Source organism: Ascaphus truei, unplaced genomic scaffold (assembly GCF_040206685.1).
Source record: "Ascaphus truei isolate aAscTru1 unplaced genomic scaffold, aAscTru1.hap1 HAP1_SCAFFOLD_578, whole genome shotgun sequence".
NCBI classification, from domain to species: domain Eukaryota; kingdom Metazoa; phylum Chordata; class Amphibia; order Anura; family Ascaphidae; genus Ascaphus; species Ascaphus truei.
In genome coordinates, this window is record NW_027456910.1 from 7709 (window position 1) to 22849 (window position 15141).

Below are 15141 nucleotides of genomic sequence, written 5' to 3' on the forward strand. Positions count from 1 at the left end.
AGTATAAATGAACACAGAGAGAAATTCCAAAGAGTAACCCAAGAAAATACAAGTGAAATCTAATCGTAAGGTAATTAGTCCCATTAAGTGAAATACATAAAGGAATAGTCCATAAAAAAGCACAAAGGAAAAAAATAGGAGTACTTTATTGTGATGTTACATTTCAGAGAATATAAAATTATAGGAAAACAATTCCACTTTGTTCAGAAAACCAGAAAGTCTTGGTCCCAGGTGGACTGAATTTTTATTGCAAATAAGTTCCTTAATACACAAGTAAAGAATATAGTTACTTATTCTATTCTCTACTGTAAGACGTGCCACATTGCCCAATATTTGGGTACAGTGCCCAGATTGTGACCATGCACTACAGAGGTGAGATTCCCCCAACTCCAATTTGCTACACACTCCAAGAGAGATTATTGTGATCAGAGGTGGAATGAGAGGGGTGAGAAGGGTCGCTGCCCAGGGAGTAGCCTGACAGGGGGTACAGAAATCTCTTTTGGTGCATATATTGCGGAGCTGCATTGATTGACTTGTCAATCAGCTCTGCTGCCTATCCCATTGACATCATGATCCGGCACTGTGATCAGCTGCAGCGCTGACCCAGGTGTGTTAGTGCAGCACTTTACAGGGAGGGAACAGAGGTTGTGGATGACAGATGCTGGGGATAGGCCATGAGTACGGGCCAGAGTAAGGTGGAGACTTTCTGTACTCTGCATACAGGACACTGCATGCATGACAGTGTCTGTGTGTGTGTGTGTGTGTGTGTGTATTCCAAGTGTCAGTGTGCATAAGTAAGTGTGCTCTGTAAGTATGCCTGTGTGGCAGGTATAGGGGGGTGGTTCAGCTGGAGGAACTTATCCAGGCACAAAAGCACATAGATGCCCCAGATTATACCACCCCAAATGCTGATAATATCCTGCTGCACTTTACAGAAGATGATGCAGATGTCAGTGGGTGGTGGGTTCATTAAATCCATCCATCATATCATAGCCACACTGTGCATATGATGTACTGAATCAATCACAGGAAGACATCTCCATGGTAGGGGTAGAAGTTAACAGAATATGTCCAGCACTGTGGTGTGTAGCCCATAAATAATAATTGTGCACATTACAGAACATACTTGCAACTGCAAGATCATTTTGCTGCTTGTAGTGTTTGCTCTTGTCCTGTGCAGTGTTGTCGTAGATCCGTCTCTTCAGTGTTCACTGCAATAAAAGTAAGACATTGCATTAATATTACAGAAGTTTGGGAGCTGAAATCCCACTATGCTGCAGACATTTTCCCTTTGCATAAGATTCTTGTGATTATATCTCAATGATGATCAATAACAACTACATCATAACACAGCCGCTCAATACAAAATATGTATTTGCTATCAATGGTCATGGAGGCCAAACGTCACACAATGTACAGATATACTGCTGCGGCCGAGTTTATTCGAGCATTTGCCCGTTCTTGGCCGCAGCAGTAACCTGGCGCGCGCCGGAGGGTGCCGGGCGCACGCCGAAGCAGCGGAGGAGCGCCCTCCGATCGGGGCTTTCTCCCTTCCGCTGCCGGGTCCGTCGGGTCCCCCGGAACCCCCTGCCGCTGTCCCCCACATCGCGGGACACCAGTGCTCCCTCGGGGAGCCCTGGACGCGCGTGCAGGGGGCGCAGGCACCCGATGACGCGTGACCGTGCATCGGTGATGCGCGGCACGCTGAGGGAGTGCGGCTAGCACGCCGGGGCATCCCCCGGCTTGCGGTGCTAGCCGTGCTTCAATAAAACGTGTCGGTAGTGTAGCAAGGATTATTTCTTCCTCTGGTGCATTATGATGGGATGTGTTGTAAGATTCTGCATTATTAGCATCACTGAATCTTTTGGAAACTGAGTAATATTCTATGTTTTAATGCAATATTATGGATGATCAGCCGGTAAAATAAAGCTTACTGTATCTGTAGCCATGCTCTACCCATGATGTGCTGAATCAATGACTGCAGAGTGATTCAGAGTGGTAAACATGACTGGAACTCATCTCTGAATAGAGGACAGAACAGCAGTGCAGAGTAGGAGGTGAATGTATCTCAAATGGAAGACTTAGTAGCTGTGTGGGGAGTAGACAGTACAGACTGATCAAATAAATAGTTAAAGGAGTATCTTCAACATTACTTGGCTTTGTTATCAACATTGAAGTTTCTCTTGTTTTTTCTGTTCTTTAAATCACTACTACTGATGCCATGTGTAACCTGTACTGAGAGATATACTCTACTGGCCTAGATGAAACCATATGATGCAAACAGGATTCATCCCACTCCAGATTCATATGATTGCACCACTTCAACCTTTAATAAAACACATAGAACTACAGCAGTGCGCTACTGCACATGTTCTTGTTATGAATGGTAGTAGATGTGGTCCTTGGGTCAATACTTCATACAGCAGCCACACTCTACTCATGATGTATTGAATCAACAAAAACCTGCATGGTACAGATCACAGGAAGGGTAGAGTAGAGGGGAATATGTCCAATGCGAAACCCTTAGCAGCTGGATTGTGTGGAGTCAACAAAACGACAAATACTAAATGAGAAATATACACATTGCTTATCTGTCTCTGTGTAGTCATTTTCCTCCTCTTCAACTGTCTTTCAAAATTTCTCTTCTGACAGAAAAGAAACACATGGCTTCAATATTCACTGTTCTTCCCTCCTGAAATAAAAGTTAAGCATTGCATGGTTATGATCATACATATAATGAACCTTGCGCCAAACCATGTGATCCAAAGTAAATCCACCTCCCTCCCATAGCTGTGTTCCTTCTAGAGCTTCTACCACACAAGTCATTAATGTTCGTGACACTGTACTGCAGTCACAGTCTGCACACAAAGTACTGAATCAATTACATCACACTGAAAAGGCAGTCTACATGATGCAATAGTTAACCATAATAACTCTGTCATGCAAATGACAGGAAAACCTATATGTATATCATTAGGGGAGAGGGGAAAAATAATTAAAAAATAAGTGCGACAAATAAAAACAGATTATAGGAAAGTAAATCCTTGCCCTGGGAACTTTACAATCTAATAGAAATGTTAGAAGACTTAAAGAGAGGCAGCAGTTGGGGGAAGAAGTGCAGTAGATGACAATGCTTGTCCTTAATGGTGGGTACAATTAGTAGAAAGCACATCTTGGGAACAATAGTTGTTAGCAGTGACTGTGGGTGTGGGACAGTAGCCACGAGTCAAAGTTTTTTAAATGCTTGATTTAAGTCGTGAATTTTAAGATTGGTCTTACATGTGGGTGGAAGAGGTTATGTTGGCATATACTGAGTGTGAGGAAGTTTCACATGTACGGTGCAGTGATGGAAAATGGTTTCAGGCAAGTGAGAGAACAGTAGAGGTGAAAGAAGTTTACAGGAGACAGTTATGGTTATAGTGCAAGAGACAAGCAAGGGCATAACGAGAGATCAAAGATGATATGCAAGAAGGAGCAGATTAATGGAGAGCCTTAACAAAAAGGTAAGGAGGAGAACTTTGTAGGTGATACAAAAACTTGATGGGATGCCAGGACAGGGATTTAAGGAGATGAGCAGAGACTGTTGTGGGAGAAAGTGAGATAATTCAAGCAGCAGAGTTTTGCATAGGAGAAAGTTGTGAAGCATGGAGGCCTGTTAGTAGTATGTTAAAATAACCTATAGGATAACAGTATACATTGGAGTTTTAGCAGTAGGTTGAGAGGGGAAAGGGAAGATCTTGGCAATATTACAGAGAAAGAGGCAACACATTTTACCCATAGCCGTGCATGTGAATGGAGATGGAATTGAAGAGCCAAATGTTACTCCTATGCAACATGTTTGATGACAAGATAGATGGTAGTACTGTTTACTGTGATGGAGAAAGGGGATAATATGAGCCCAGTGTTAGACATTAAGTTTAAGGCAGTGGAGTGCCATCCATGAGCATATAGCCAGGAGACAACCCAAGAGTAGGGACTGGATTGCAGGAGTGAGAACAGGGGTGGATAGATTTGTGTGTGTATCATCCGCATAGAGATTATATCTAAGGCCAAAAGCATTGATGAAGTCACCAAATGATAGTATGTAGAGAGAAAGAGAGATCTCAGAACAGAGCCCTGATGTATACCCACAGACAGATCAATAGAAGACGAAGACATGTTAGCAACAGAGATGGAGAATGTGTGACAGGAAAGTTATGATGAAAACCAGGATAGAACTTTGTTACTGATACCAAGAGAGAGTTTAGAATATGAAGGAGGAGAGTGATTGAGAGCATCAAACGCAGCCGATAGATCAAGTAGGATTAGTAGGGAAAAACCTTGGGAATTAGCTTTAAGCACAGTCTGTAGAACGTGCTGTACGAAAGGCAGGTTGTAAAGGATCCAGGAGGGCATGTGATTTAAGAATGTTGACACTAGCAATTAGAAGGCAAACAGCATGAGGGATACAGAGCGGTAGTTAGTAAGGCACATATGGTGTAGTTTGTTTCTGACAAAAGGGTGACCGCTACAGGCTTAAAGTAAGAGGGCAAAAATCCAGAGAATAGGGAGAAATTGAAGATGTGGGTGAGAGTGGGGACTAAGAGATGCAGTAAGGTGTGAGGGGATACGATCTAGAGGGCATGTGGTAGAGGGAGAATAGAAGATGATTAGCTTCCAGCTCTGTAAGAGAAGAAAAGGAGTCAAGTGCAGAAGGAGATTTGGGTAGAAGGAGAGAAGGGGGAAGGGACAGAAGGAATCTCCTTTTGGGTGGCATCCACCTTGCCTCTGAAGTAGTCAAATGCTTGAGGAGAAGTGAAGGAAGGATGGCAAGTGGGAGGAGAAGGTCAGTGGAGGGAGTCAAATACAGAGAAAAAAAACAGCGTAAATTAAATTTGAGTGTTGATGAGTGTGGAAAAAAGTAGTGTATTTAGCCCTAGAGAGCAGCTTTATACAGGACAGGAGACATTTTTACTGTAGAAAAATCAAACAAAGTGTGAGATTTCCTCCGTAGGTATTAAGAACAGCGAGTGGAAGTGTGATGAGTGTGTTTGGGAATTTAGCCAAAGGTGTGGGTTAGAGGGATGAGTGTGTCAGAGCCTATAGGGGGCATATAGATAGGAGGATAGCATTGTAAGAGTTAATAAGATTGTTAGTTTAAGCAGAAAGAAAGAGAGAGAAGAGAGAAGAGAGGTTAGAGTAGATGTCAGAGGAGAGTTTAATTAAGCAGAGGCAAATCAGTGGGACAGGTAAGATGCGGTGAGGGGAATGACTGATTGTGACTGATGAGAGCAGAAGAGGTTATGTACAACTAGAGCCTTGTTAGTAAGAGTGGACATTCCAGAGGGCACAGGAGAAGGGAAGAGAAAAGTAAGGAAAGGAATGTGGATTACATTAGATAGGTTAACACTCTTAGTAGGGAGGCCTGATGTGTATATGAGCCGGTCCAAGATTATAAGAGATATCCCCCAACATCAGCGAGCATAGAAGGATACACAGAGATAGGTGTAGAGAGAGACAGAGATAGGGATATGTAGAGAGAGAAGGGCGTCAAGAGAATGAGACAGATAGGCGTAGAGAGAGGAGACATAGAGAGAGGGGGCTTTGAGAGGGGGGCGTAGAGAATGAGGGAAGGTGGAAGAGAATAGGATGTGCAGGAGTGCATTTCATTGAGCAGTGCAGAAATAGCTGCAATAGAGGTCTGTACAAATGGTGCTTTGTGTAGACACATGCAAAGGTAGGGGAAGGAAAGTGTATAGAACATGTGGATAAAAGCAGGAGTGTGGAAGTTAGAGAAATTAGAAAAGTTTTACAGAGGAGTGAGGAAACAGTAAACAGAAAGAACAAGAGAGAGGTTACATTGGGATGACGTGCTGTGGTAGAGAGAAATGCTAGGAGAGAGCCTCCAGATATTAGAGGACATGAATTGAGAGAGCAAATGTATAAATCAAAACCGGAGGGGGAGGTATAGCACGAAAGCTTGCACAGCAGTTGATGAAGATTATAGTCTTAAAGTTGCGTGTACCTGTCAGGGCACTCAAGAAGGTCAATGCTCACAAGTGCAGAGTTCATGAAGAAATGCTGAATCCAGTTCCCCTCCAATTTAATTTTAATATAACTTTTTCATTCTTCATTACTGCAAAAAGCAAACAAAACAAAACCACATTGCATTACTATTTTCAAAATGGATTGAATGACATATTCAACAGTAACTGTGTGATGCCAATATTGCCTTCTCACTCGTAGGCCAGTACGGTCAGGTACCCAGTACTGATAAAACAATAAGTGCCCGTACTAAGTACCAATATGAATTATAAGGAAATGTAAAATCTCCAGGTCTCTCTCCATCTCTGCAACAGATATATGGATAAGCCCATATTAAGGCATCACGTGACCGGAGCCGTCACTGACTGGGTATACGCAAAGATGCAGGGAGATGCAAAGAAAGGGAGGGAGACAGGGAGAAGATGGGAAACGGAGGGAGGCACGGATGGCAGGCCTCTCTCTTTCACTGGTGCATGCAAGGAGCTGGTCCCAACATCCACAAAGTGTGTGTGTATTATTGGTTGTGTTTTATGGTGGTAGGAGGATAGTGTGTATATTGTGTGTGTGTGTGGGAGTATTATATTGTGTGTAGGGTATTATAGTGTGTATATTATGTTGAGGTGCAGAGGAGAGTGTTAGATTGGGTATCTTGTGTTAGGGGGTATTGTGTATATTGTGTTTAAGACTATAATATTATTGGGGAGATTATTATTGAGGAGGTATTAAAGTGTGTATTGTGGGGAGTATTAGTGTATGTATTATTTGTGGGTGACAGATGCTGTGGGTAGGCCAAGAGTACGGGCCAGACTAAGGTGGAGACTTTCTGTACTCTGCATACAGGACTCTACATGCACTGCAGAGGTGAAATTCCCCCAACTCCAATTTGCTACACTCTCCAAGAGAGAATATTGTGATCAGAGGTGGAAGATGAGCAGGGTCACTGCCCAGGGAGTAGCCTGTCAGGGGGCATGGAAATCTCTTTTGGTGCGTATGTTGCCACGTGGCATTGATTGACCGGTCAATTAGCACTGCTTCCTATCACAGTGACATGATCCGGTGCTGTGATCGGTTGCAGCGCTGACCAAGGTGTGTTAGTGCAGCAATTTACAGGGAGGGAACAGAGGTTGTGGGTGACAGATGCTGGGGGTAGGCCAAGAGTACGGGCCAGAGCAAGGTGGAGATATTCTGTACTCTGCATGCCCATCCTGCATGCCCAGGACTCTGCATGCATGCCAGTGGCTGTGGGGTGTGTGTGTGTAGGTATGCCAAGTGTCAGTGTGCATAAGTAAGTGTGCTGTGTGTGTAAGTAAGTTTGCCTGTGTGGCAGGAGGTGTAGGGGGGTGGGGGGCGGGGGGCGGTTCAGCTGGAGGACTTTACCCAGCACAAAAGCACATAGATGCCTCTGATTATATCACCCCAAATGCTGATAATATCCTGCTGTAGATGCACTTTACAGAAGATGATACAGATGTCATCAGTGTTTGGTGGGTTCATTAAATCAATCCATCATATAATAGCCACACTGTGCATATGATGTACTGAATCAGTAACACCAATCACAGGAAGACATCTCCATGGTAGGGGTAGTGTTGAAGTTAACAAAATATGTCCAGCACTGTGGTGTGGAGCCCATACATAATAATTGTGCACATTACCAGAACAACATATTGTCAACTGCATGATCATTTTGCTGCTTGTAGTGTATACTCTTGTCCTGTGCAGTGTTGTAGTAGATCCGTCTCTTCGGTGTTCACTGCAATAAAAGTAAGACATTGCATTAATATTACAGAAGTTTGGGGGCTGAAATCCCACTATGCTAATGACAGTTTCCCTTTGCATAAGATTCTTGTGATTATATCTCAATGATGATCAATAACAACTACATCATAACACAGCTGCTCTATACAGAATATGTATTTGCCATCAATGGTCATGGAGGCAATATGTCACACAATGTACATATATAGCAAGGATTATTTCTTCCTCTGGTGTATTATGATGGGAGGGTGAGATTCTGCATTATCAGCATCAGTAAATCTGTAGGAAACTGAGTGATATTCTATTTTTTAATGCAATATTAGGGTAAAATAAAGCTTGCTGTATCTATAGCCATGCTCTACCCATGATGTGCTGAATCAATGACTGCAGAGCGATTTAGAGTGGTAAACATGACTTGAACTCATCTCTGAATAGAGGGTAGCACAGTAGTGCAGAGTAGAAGGTGAATGTATCTCAAATGGAAACCCTTAGCAGCTGTGTGGGGAGTAGACAGTACAGACTGACCAAGTAAATAGTAAAAAGTAGTAACTTCAACATTACTTGGTTTTGTTCTCCACTCCTGTTTTTCTGTTCTTTAAATCACTAATACTGATGCCATATGTAACCTGTACTGAGAGTTATATACTCTACTGGCCTAGATCAAATTAAATGATGCAAACAGGATCCCTCCCACTCAAGATTCATATGATTGCACCACCTCAACCTTTCATAGCAATAACATAGAACTGCAGCAGTGCGCTACTGCACATGTTCTTGTTATGAATGGTAGTAGATGTGGTCCTTGGGTCAGTACTTCATACTGTAGCCACACTCTATTCATGATGTATTGAATCAACAAAAATCTGCATGGTACAGATCACAGGAAGGGGTGGAGTAGAGGTGAATATGTCCAATGCGAAACCCTTAGCAGCCGGATTTTTTGGAGTCAATAAAACGACAAATACTAAATGAGAAATATACACATTGCTTATCTGTCTCTGTGTAGTCATTTTCCTCCTCTTCAACTGTCCTTCAATTTTCTATTTTGCAAGAAAATGAACACATGGCTTCAATATTCACTTCTGTTCTGCAGTCTTTCCTCTTGAAATAAAAAAGTTAAGCATTGCATTATTATTATTATAATTATTATTGACGATACATACAATGAACCTTGCTCCAAACCATGTGATACAAAGCAAATCCACCTCCCTCCCACAGCTGTGCTCCTTCTAGAGCTTCTACCACACAAGTTATTCATGTCAGTGAAACTGTACTGCAGTCCCGGTCTGCACACAATCTACTGAATCAATGACATCACACTGTGTCACACAATGTCATGCTAACGACAGGAAACAATCTTTGTATATATCTTTGTATATATAATAATAATAATGATAATAATAATAAAAAAAATAAGACAGGACAGACACTCCTACATTGCAATCAATAGAAAATAACTGGGACAGGCACTTCAAGGATGCATACGGTCCCGGATAAACTGTAGCTACCTATACACGTGTGCCTTGTCTCTAGACTCTGCATATATCTCTATTTATATACCACCCATTGTGTACTCAGCGCTTTACAAGAGAGACCAAAAAGTACAGGAAATTATTATACAATAAGTTCAACAAACAAAAACAGACAATAGGAAAGTAAATCCCTGTCCTGGGTAGTTTACAATCTAAGAGAAATGTAAGGAGACTTACAGAGAGACAACAGGTGGGGGAACAAGTGCAGTAGATGACAATGCTTGTCCTTAATGGTGGGTACTTGTAGTATAAAGCACTTCTTGGGAACAATAGTTAGTGACTGAATGAGTGACAGTAGCAACGAGTAAAAGCTATTGAAATGCTTCATTTAAGTTGTGAATTTTAAGGTTGATCTTAAATGTGGGTGGAAGAGGGTATGTTGGCATATACTGAGTGTGTGTGAGTTTCACAGGTAAATTGATGGGAAAGGGTTTCAGGCAAGAGAGCGAGTGCGCAGTAGAGGTGTAAGAAGTATAATGGAGACAGTTATTAGTAGAGCTTAGGAGACGAGGAAGGGCATAACGAGACCAAAGATGATATGTAGGAAGGAGCAGATGAATAGAGAATAGTGTTGGACTGGGTCCTCAACTATAAAAAAATGGGTAACGGGTACCCGGCCAAAATGAAAGGTTCTACCCGGTCGGGTACACGGTTTGGCACTTACCTTCCGGGTGGCGGTGACATCTAGGATCAGCAGCAGTCCTGTGACGGTGGCAGCATCTGTGGTGTCTTCAGCCGGCGGGGGAGCTGCAGGCTCACAGACACAGCTTACCTGCTTCGGTGCTGTGGAAGTGATTCCTGCAGCTCCCCCCGCCAGGTGAAGACACCTCTGATGCTGCCAACATCAGAGGACTGCTGCTGCTGATCCTAGATGTCTTAGGAAAGGTAAGTATAAAAGATTATTTCCAGCTGCCCTGACATTACCCGACGCCGGGTATTACCCGGCCAAGTCCACTTCTCAGTGGCCGGTTTCGAGTAATGTCCGGGTAGCTGGAAATGTGTCGGGTAACGCCGGGTACTCGGTACACCACTAATAGAGAACCTTAACAAAAAGGTAAGGAGGAGAACTTTGTAGGTGATCTGAAACTTGATGGGAAGCAAGGAGAGGGATTTAAGGAGGAGGAGGAGATGAGCAGATACTGTTGTGGGAGAAAGGGAAATTATTCAAGCAGCAGAGTTTTGGATAGATTGCAAATGAGAAAGTTGTGAAGCAGGGAGCCCTGTTAGCAGTATGTTAACCCATACGATAAGGGCATGCATTGGCGTTTTAGCAGTAGATTGACAGAGAAAAGGGCAAATCTTGGAAATATTACAGAGAAAGAATCGACAAACTTTAGCCAGTGTCGTGAATGAAGATGGAAAGGGAAGAGTCAAATGTTACTCCTAGGCAATGTGCTTTCATGACAGGATGATGGTAGTACTGTTTACTGCGATGGAGAAAGGTGATATTAGGCCAGATTTAGGGGGAAATATGAGGAGCTCAGTTTTAGACATTAGGTTTAAGGCAGAAGAGTGTCATCCATGGAGGATATAGCCAGGAGGCGACCCGAAACTAGGAACTAAATGGCAGGAGTGACGGTAGGGTGGATAGGTGTGTGTATCATCTGCATAGAGATGATATCAAGGGCCAAAATAGTTGATAAGGTCAACTAGTGATAGTATGTAGTGAGAGAGGTCCCAGAACAGAGTCCTGAGGTATACCAACAGACAAAACAACAGGAGACAAAGACACGTTAGCAACAGAGATGGAGAATGTGTGATGGAGAAGTATGATGAAAACCAGGATATAAGTTTGCTGCGGATACGAAGAAAGAGTTTAGAATATGAATGAGAAGAGTGATTGACAGTATCAAAAGCAGAAGAGAGATCAAGCAGGATTAGTAAGTAAAATGGACCTTGGGAATTTTCTTTATGTACATAATTGGTTACATTGGGAAAGGCAGATTGTGAAGGGCCCAGAGGAGCATGTGATTTAAGAATGTTGATCAAACGGGAGATCACAAGACGTTCTAGCAATTAGGAGGCAAATGGTAGGACGGATACAGGGCGATAGTTAGAAATTCACACAAGGTCAAGGTTATTTTTGAGAATAGGGGTGACCACTGCATGCTTAAAAGGAAGAGTTGAAAGAGCCAAAGGATATGGAGGAATTGAAGATGTGGGTGAGAGTGAGAATATAGGATTGAGAGGGCATGTGGTAGAGGGAGAAGAGAAGATCAGGTTCCAGCTTTGTGACAGGAGAAAAGGAGTCAAGAGTGCAATGAGATCTAGATAGAAAAAGAGAGAGGGGGAAGGGAGAGAACGAATCTACTTGTGGATGGCATCCACCTTGCCTCAAGTGAGCAAAGGCTTGAGGAGAAATAAAGGATGGATGTTAAGTGGGAGGAGAAAGTCAGTGGTGGGACTCAAATACATAGAAGACAGTGTGAATGAAATTGGAGTGTTGATGAGTGAGGAAAAAGTAGTGTTTGACCTTAAAAAAAGGAGCAGAGTTTTACAGAACAGGACAAAGGTTTAGTGTAGAAAATCAGACTGTGAGATTTCCTCCATAGGTGTTAAGAGCAGCAGTGTGATGTGATGAAGTGTGATGAGAGCGTGCTTGTGAATTAAACCAATGCATGGTTTAGGCTGCGTCTATAGTAAGCACACAACAGAAGGCAAAGTTAGCGCATGCCTGTCGCTCCAGCAATCCCCGCACTGAGGTCCGAGGCGACGGGGAGGCCCTGCATCGCTCGCACGCACTGTGGACGACCAAGCGTGTGCCCATGATAATCACGGCCTTAGAGGGATGAGTGTGTCAGAGCCTAGAAGGGGCATATAGATGATGGAGGAGGAGGGAGGAGGAGATGATAGCATTGTAAGAGTTAACAAGATAGTTAGTTTAAGCAGAAAGTGAGGAGAGGTTAGAGATAAGGGTAGATGTCAGAGGAGAGAGTTCAATTAAGCTGAGGTATCGAGTAGGACAGGGGTGAGGGGAATGAGAAGTGGTGGATGATGAGAGCAGAAGAGGTCATGTACAAATAGACCATGTTAGTCGTAGAGCAGACATTCCAGAGGGCACGTGAGAAGGGAAGAGTAAAGTGAGACAAGGAATGTGGATTACATTAGATGGGTTAATACGCTTAGCAGGGAGGTGGAGAGAGAGGCAAGAGGCAGAGGGTGGTGTAGGGGTAGAGGAAGAGATGTTGCATGTACCTTGTCAGAACATTAAAGAACGTCAATTCACACTGGTGCAGAGTTGATGATGAAATGCTGAATCCAGTTCACGTCCAATTCAATTTTAACAGAACTTTTTCATTCTTCATTACTGCAAAAAAAAAGTAAAAAACAATGCATTACTATTTTCAAAATGGATTGAATTCCCCCACCAATGACTATGTGTTACCAATATATCCCTCTCAGTCCCACTGCAGCACATACTGTACCAGTGTGAAAGTAAGAAGGTACACAGTACCGGTAAAACAATACGTGCCGGTACTATGCACCATATGAATTATAAGGGGATGTAAATCTCCCAGTCTCTCTCCATATCCGCAACAGAGCGGGCTCCGGTCAGTGGCATGGATGCCCATATATGGGTATGCTCATATTTGGGCATCCCATGTCACTGACCGGAGCCGGCTCTGAGTATAGGGATATATGCGGAGACGCAGAGGTGCAAGGAAATGGGAGGAGGCACGGTGAGAAACAGGGAGAGACCACAGGAAGATAGAGGGCAACAACTTCCACAAGGTACTTGTATGGGTATAATTGTTTGTATTTTGTGCAGAGGGGGTAATTTCAGATAAAATACAATTCTCCACCCTCTACGAAACAATTCCACTTTGTTCAGTAAGCCAGAAAGTCTTGGTCCCATGTGGACTGAATTTAATGCAAATAAGGTCCTTAATACACAAGTAAAGAATAAAGTTACTTATTCTCTACTGTAAGAAGTGCCACATTGCCCACTATTTGGGTCCTGTGCCCAGATTGTGACCATGCATGGCAGAGGTGAGATTCCCCCAACTCCAATTTGCTACACTCTCCAAGAGAGATAATTGTGATCAGAGGTGGAACTAGGGGAGGGTGTGAGCAGGGTCACTGCCCAGGGAGTAACCTGACTGGGGGCACGGAAATCTCATTTAGTGCATATGTTGCGGCACTGCATTGATTGACCGGTCAATCTGCACTGCTGCCTGTCACAGTGACATCCTGATCGGGCACTGTGATCAGCTATAGCACTGACCCAGGTGAGATAGTTCAGCACTTTACAAGGAGGGAACAGATGTTGTGGGTGACAGATGCTGGAGGTAGGCCAAGACTGTTGGCCAGAGTAACGTGGAGACTTACTGCACTCTGCATGCCCATCCTCTCCCTGACATCAGGGGAAGGAAGTGGCCCTGGGGTGTGTGTAGGTATGCCAGATGTCAGTGTATGCATAAGTAAGTATGCCTGTGTAGTGGGAGGTGTAGGGGCGTTAAGCTGGAGGACTTAAAACAGGCACAAAAGCACATAGATACCTCTGATTATACCGCACCAAATGCTGATAATATCATGCTGTAGCTGCACTTTACAGAAGATGATGCAGATGTCATCATTGGTTGGTGGGTTCATTAAATCAATCCATCATATCATAACCACACTGTGCATATGATGTACTGAATCAGTAACACCAGGAAGACATCTCCATGTTAGGAGTAGAGTTGAAGTTAACAGAATATGTCCAGCACTGTGGTGTGTAGCCCATAAATAATAATTGTGCACATTACCAGAACAACATACTGTCAACTGCAAGATCATTTTGCTGCTTGTAGCATATGCTCATCCTGTACAGTGTTGTAGTAGATCCGTCTCTTCAGTGTTCACTGCAACAAAAGTAAGACATTGCATTAATATTACAGACGTTTGGGGGCTGAAATCTCACTTCGCTGCGGACAATTTCCCTTTGCATAAGATTCTTGTGATTATGTCAATGATGATCAATAACTGCATCATAACACAGCCGCTCTATACAGAAGATGTACTTGCTCTCATTGGTCATTGAGGTAATACGTCACACAATGTACAGATATAGCAAGGATTATTTCTCCCACTTGTGCATTATGGCATTATGATGGGAAATGTTGTGAGATTCTGCATTATCAGCATCACTGAATCTTTTGGAAATTAAGTGATATTCTATGTTTTAATGCAATATTATGGGTGATCAGCCGGTAAAATAATAATAGCTTGCTGTATCTGTAGCCATGCTCTACCCATGATGTGCTGAACCAATGACTGCAGAGAGATTCAGAGTGGTAAACATGACTGGAACGCATCTCTGAATAATGGGCAGCAAAGCAGTGCAGAATAGGAGGTGAAAGTATTTAAAATGGAAGATCCTTAGCAGCTGTGTGGAGAGTAGACAGTACAGACTGACCAAGTAAATGGTAAAAGGAGTAACTTCAACATTACTTGGCTTTGTTCTCCACATTGAAGCTTTCCTCCTCTTTAAATCACTAATACTGATGCCATGTGTAACCTGTACTGAGAGTTATATAATCTACTGGCCTAGATGAAACCATATGATGCAAACAGGATCCATCCCACTCCAGATTCATAGAATTGAACCACCTCAACCTTTCATAACAATCACATAGAACTGCAGCTGTGCGCTACTGCACATGTTCTTGTTATGAATGGTAGTAGATGTGGTCCTTGGGTCTTTACTTCATACTGTAGCCACCCTCTACTCATGATGTATTGAATCAACGAAAACTTGCATGGTTCAGATCACAGGAAGGGGTAGAGTAGAGATGAAAATATTCAATGTGAAACCCGTAGCAGCCGGATTGTGTGGAGTCAATAA

At 43.1% G+C, this 15141-nt stretch overlaps 1 long non-coding RNA gene across 2 annotated transcripts in view; it reads right to left on the bottom strand.

The window, feature by feature from the left end:
- Positions 1 to 225: 225 nt before the first annotated feature.
- Positions 226 to 15141, bottom strand: part of LOC142485385 (uncharacterized) — a 49958-nt gene continuing 35042 nt past the window's right edge. Inside the window, exons 2-8 of one of the 2 annotated variants that reach the window (XR_012798435.1) lie at positions 14063 to 14158; positions 12510 to 12621; positions 8764 to 8883; positions 7680 to 7777; positions 6005 to 6115; positions 2583 to 2692; positions 228 to 1211 (exon numbers count right to left, since the gene is read on the bottom strand). This is a non-coding gene — a long non-coding RNA (uncharacterized LOC142485385). Of the gene's footprint in view, positions 1212 to 2582; positions 2693 to 6004; positions 6116 to 7679; positions 7778 to 8763; positions 8884 to 12509; positions 12622 to 14062; positions 14159 to 15141 lie in introns of both variants that reach the window. The other variant, XR_012798434.1, reaches the window with a different exon arrangement.